Genomic DNA, 6,014 nt, shown 5'->3' on the forward strand with positions numbered 1-6,014 from the left:
AAGCATTTCAGGTCATATAATGTAAAAATATCTCCTGCTGTTGGGCAGCAAAGAGGATCTGGCTGTTGCTCCCTGCACACCTACACCCCCTGCAGCATCCTCCCCTATCACTTATTACCTCCTGATCCTTATCACAGGATGAATTTGGTTGAGAAAGACCCTTAGGACCCTCAAGTCCGTGCTCACCTCATGCCACCAAGTTCACCATCAAACCATCCCCAAGCACCACGTCCACGTGTACCTGGCTCGGACCTGGTTGTGATGCCCCAAGCCAGGTGTGGGGGGAAAAGGACCCCATACTCCAGCTGTGGGGTTGCATCTGCCATTACCCCAGCTTGGAGCAGGGGTTTTGTTCCCATGTGCCAGACCTAGAGGGGTTTTCTGGGCTGGGGGAGGTTTTCTCTGAGCCTCCAAGGGGCTCTGGGGGAGCAGCAGTCACTTCTCAGCCCCCCAGCAAGAGGCTGCCATGCAGCAGGGACACCTCTTGCAGAGAAGCAACATCCCCAGAGAGGCAGGGAGGCTTTTCAAATCCACTTTTTGCACCTTCACACCCCCAGAAACGGTCTGAATTCGTGTCTTTGTGCCCAGCATTTTCCAGAAGGGGTGTGTGTGGGGGGTGGGGGTGCCTACAACGTGCTCAGTGGCAGCTTTTTTGGGAGCATCACCCGCAGCACACTCACTCTCTCCACGCGCCTCCTCCCTAGGAGGAGTGAGCAGGGAACACGCTGTCCCCAAGACCAGGGGACAGGGTGCCTGGCCAAGTCATTTATGGGCCACGTAACTCCTCCAGGCTGCTCTGGCACCCCCTGCCTCCTCCATATAGGTCCCACAGAGCAGAGACCAGCCCCGTCCCAGCTTGCAGGTGACCGGCTGCTGGGCGTTTTTGGGGACAAGCCCGGCGTCGCTCTGCCGGGGGTGAGCGGTGCCATTTCCCCTCATCCGGCTGTGGGATGAATGAATGAAACGTTTGAGAGAGGACGCATTAGTCAGGCTGGCAGGGCTGCTGGCTCCATGTTTTATGTGGATTTTTTCCATTTTTTTTTTTTTTCCATGAGTGGCTGGGGAGGGTGGTAAACAGCAACAGTAACCAGGCAAAGCTGTCCCCACCTCTTCCTGCGTGGGGACAGGTTGAGATCACACCCAGGGATGTCCCCAACCCCTGTCCTTTCGGGGCACCCAAAGGGAGACCCACGTGTGGAGATGGGGAGACCTGCACCACTGCAGATGCTGTGAGCATCTGGGAGATATTTCTGGATGCAGCAAGGATCTTACTGACCTCCCAGGCTCTTGTGGCTCCCCAAAACCAAGCTATGAGATGGCAAGACCCTGCTAAACCAGCCTGGCTTCCTCACCAAAAATTTTACTCACCAAACCTCAGCAAAACAACAATCTTTTCCCCAGATAAATGGTTTCCAAATGCTTCCTCTACCTCTCCGCCTCCCACTGTATCCAGATCATAAGTGGGACCTTATATCTAGGTTATTAGTGCAGTTTTTTGTTGTTTTTGTTTTTTAAATCAGAGCCCTGTTTTCTCCCCCCATGTGAGATTTATTTGGCATGGCAGCCAGTCCCACTTACTGGTTTGCAATTGGCCCTCTGCAGGTGAGCTGCTGGTGCTGGGGAACCGGCATCTGGTCAAAGAAGAGTGAGAATTTTAGGTGGATTTAGGCAAAAACGTTGGCTTTTTTAGCTTTCAAAGGAGTTTCAGCCATTTGCAGGAGTTTCCCCCTCAGCATCTCCCAAGTCCTGCCTCATCAGACGTTATTCCTGCAATAGGGAACCTCAACAAGAACGCCCCCAGGATGGGTGTACCTACACAAAGCTTTGCATTTTCAGTGATCTCCTCTCCCCCTTTACATCTCAAAAGGCACTGCCTGGAAGCATCTATGTGAGAAAACAGGAGCAGCCATGGCGATGGCTGGCAAGGTCTGCTTTGGCCAAGACACATCACAAACCCATTTCCAGCCTTACATCTCCTAATTGGAGAAATACCTCATCTAGTTTCTTTCCTAGAAACCGAGCACTGTGGCTCACGTTGTATTTCACTGACCTACAAGCTGTACATTGTGTTAGAGGGGAAATTATGCCTGTTACTTACGTATTTCATAGCAGTTTGTTCCTTCCCATGGCAGACACTGCAGAGCCCTTCCAGCAGCAGGGCTTTCTGCAGCTGGTCAGCCTCCAAGGTTTTTTCACTTGAGTTATGAGCTCTCCTGCATCCATGTATACATCCTTAATCCATGTTTGCATTCATACAGCCCTGCCATGGGCTTGCTTTTATTGCTTCTTTGGGGCTTATCCCATCTTTATGCTTAGTTAGCAGTATTGGCCTCAGCTGGAGGCGTTGCAACAAGACAGGCACCCTTTTAAAAATGCCTGGCTTATCAGAGGCAAAACATTTTCTAGCATAGCCAAAAGCTTTAAGGAGCTCTGGTTTGGAAGGGGAAAAAAAAAAATAAAAGAAAGAAAGAGGAAAAAAAAGAAACAGCACATTTCAGTAACTCCCATGTGTTCCTGCCAGGTGAAACTTTTATTTCACCTTTGGCTTTAAGCTACATAAGAAAATAGTTAAGAGGAAGCCACTAAACTACTTTTCAAACAGCCCTACACTATTTGTCCTTCCAGAAGAACTTCCCCTCTGGTCCTATGGAGGGATCTGAAGTTTTTGCTCCCACCCTTAAGGTTTTTCCTAATTACAGAAGTCAAGCCCCAGACACTCCAGCCCCCACAAGACAGCTCTTCAGCAGGCATGCCCACCACCACTCTTTACCCTCCACATAAGCTTAGGAGGCAAATCCCACTGTCTTACAGATAAGGAGCTGAGACAAAACAGATCCATTACCCAACATCACACAGCAGAACCAGGCAGAGCCCCTCCAAGAGACAGCAGCTCCCCCAGCATCACCCACAGCAGCCCTGGGGACGCACTAATATACCTCCACAGCCCGGGTGCCAATTAGGAGGTGTGCCTCTGATTGCAATCAAGGCCCATTTGCACCTGGATGCTGGTTGGGAATGACAGAGCTGGGTGTCCCATTTTGTGCTTTAATTCCCACTCCAAATAACCCTGCTCGCTTTCTCCCACCCTCTCTGCCTGCTCTAGGGATGCTCCTGCCACTCTTACTCCAGCCAAGGGTGGTATCAAAAGTGGTACAAATGCCTTGGGAGACAGACAGACAGAAAGTGCAGAGAAAAGCAAAGCCTCAGAAAACATTTCCTGGACCATTTCCTAACTGGGGTGGTGGTTGTGGAGGGACTATTTGGAAGAAAGCAATGATTAATGCCTCGGAGCTAATTAAAACCATCTATTCTGAGCAAAATGAAAAGGCAAGCTGCAGCCGGGATGCCCGTGCCTGGTTTTAGCAGGGCAAGAAAAAAGAGCTTGCTCTTTGAAATTGTGCTTGGGTTGGTGATGGGGAAAGAGTTTTGGGGGTACCCCTGGATTTCCTGGCACGCAGCAGCCCTGCCTTGCAGGGATGGTTTGATTTGAGGGGATGAAGGTGGCCGCGGGTCTGGAGGATGCCCAAGGAGTCCCCGGAGGAGAAGCCACCAGATGGTGCTCAAGGATGGGGCCAAGCTGGGATGCTGCAACCACCAGAGCACCCACTGTGTCCCGGTAAATTTGGGATCACCCCGATCCCTGCCCGACGTGAGGAAGGAGCACACGGGGCTTTTATTTTATTATCGTGGATGGAAAGAGGATTCCTGAAAACCCTCTTGGCTCAGCGCATTCATCACATCCAGTCATTAACATACCGGGGAGGAAATCTTGCTAAACTTATTCACAGCCCTCTAGAAATGACCACGGTGCTGTGATTCTGCCTTTTACCAGTTCCCAAAGGGGGTTTCTGGGAACAGAAAGAAGCCTGTCCCTGAGGATGTCTCCCTCCCAGGATGCTGCAGTGACGGTGGTCGGGACCTCAGGAAAACAGTTGAAAAAATGTAATTCCCCTGCCCTAAAACACCCACTGCATCCCAGCTGGCTGTGGTCCCCAGCTATGAAACCTCTTTTGGGGAAGGAAAAGCTTTTAGCTAGGTTATTAGGGTCATAAAGGCAATCATGTGGGAATTTAAGGCCTCTCCCAGTCTCATTTAATCATTGGGGCACTTGGTAAAAGCTGCTGCAGTATTAGAACCATATTAAGACAAATTCTGCATCACGAAGGGAATAAACACTAACAAGTTAAATATGTTCTCAATAGAGCCGTGATAGGCCCATAATGGGATCCGTATGTGTTTCACCAATATTTTCACATTATTTATCTACAGTCCTGTATCCTGGCTGTTTTTCACTACTGTTCTGGGGTAGCTGGAGCTTTCCTGTGTTTTGTACTTTCCTTCTTAAAAATAAAACTTTAAAATGTTTTCCTGCCTCCCCTGATCGCCAGGCAGAAAACTTTTCTTTCTGAAGGCACAGCTGAAGCAGCAGCAATACAAACCCCAGGTGCTCCTGTGGCCGTGCCGTACTGGTTTCCACTGGTGGCAGCAAACTGGAGCCACTGGAGCATGCCTGGTGGACGCAATTTTCTCTGGCTGCATTGCACGGGTGGAGCGAGGCCGAGATGTGTGGGTGAGCCAGGAGCAAGGGTTTGGGGTTTGCAATTTCAAGCCTCAAATTTTAAAGGTAGTAAATCCCCTCTGAATTTTATTTGGTTGTTTTGCACCAGCACCATCCCTGCAGCCGGCTCCCCAGATCCCTCTCTGCCATTGCAAGGGGCAGCCAAATATTTGAAGAAAATGCTTTGGTTTGGACAAATTGCCCCTCCATTGGATGCCCTTGGTCCTCCACCCACCATGCCCAGTGCCACTCGTCCATCACTGCCTTCCCCATGGCTCCCTTTTTTTCCAGGCACTGCCTCTCTTTTCCCCCAGGGAACAACCAAGAACCATCGTTCAAAATTCGTGGAGGGGACCCTCTTCCTTTAGGGCACATGGCCAGGGGTGTTTGCCTTTGCCCCCCCCCTGCATAGTTCCTCCGGTCCCTGCACCATTGCTGGGGCGAGCTATTGCATCAGCTGGAGAGCTCAATGCCTTCCCGAAGCATTCCAGCTATTTTATTTTATTTTAATGTGGCAAGACTTTCAAACTGCACAAAACCTAGAGCAAACATCATAAATCCCCATTTGGAGCAACTGAAGGGAACTTGACTGTTTGATGCCTGGGACACGACCGCGGCTCCAGCCTTATATGGACCCAAACAGGGGCAAGGGAAAAAAATTGGTTTCCTTACCATAAATTCTTGCAGAAAGCAACCCAGTCCAGACTGGAGTGTTTAATTTTGGCCAGCGTCCTTCTGTCACTGCAGAAGCAGAGAGCTAAAAAACTAACCCCCAAACCTGCCTGGTTTGCTCTGCTAAAGGAAGGCTGCAAGGTATTTTTGCACTGGATGAAGGTGAAAAATGAGCCACTGATCGGGCACTCGCTCATTGTCTGCGCCTGACTTGCTCCGGCACCGTTCAGGCTTTCACTAGGAATTTTTCTCTAGGCTCTGTGTGTTTTGAAGTGTTTATCTTTATGTTAAGGGTCTGACTTTAATTCCCCGAGGAGCACAGGGAGCCCACCACTGCTTCTCCTGCTGCATCTGATAGGAAACAGAGTTAACAGCCCCTCTGGTAGCTGCAGGGAGGGCTTGGCCGGGCTTTCTGCAGCCTCGGGCATCCCGAAGGGCTTCGAGGGAGCCCTGCGTAACTTGGTACAGTCCTTGGCGTGTCCTGTATGCTGTGAGCATCCAAGCCCAGCCCTTAGCTCCTGAGTGAAAGTCATGCTATTGGAATAACCTCCCGCCACCCGGATTTTTTTTTTCTCTCTCTCTCTTTTTTTTTTTTTTTTTCCTCCCTCTCTCTCTCTCTCTCTTTTTTTTTTTCTTTCTTTCTTTTTTTTTTTTTTTTTTTTTTTTCTCCTCCATAGACGAATAACAGGCGAAAACACTCGGGCCAGGGAAGCCGCCGAGTGCGGAGGCGTCCCCAGGGGAGCACTGGGGAGGGGAGGGCAGTGTGCAGGGGGGGGGAAGGACC

This window comes from Aythya ferina (assembly GCF_964211825.1).
Source record: "Aythya ferina genome assembly, chromosome: 6".
In the NCBI taxonomy this organism is placed as follows: domain Eukaryota; kingdom Metazoa; phylum Chordata; class Aves; order Anseriformes; family Anatidae; genus Aythya; species Aythya ferina.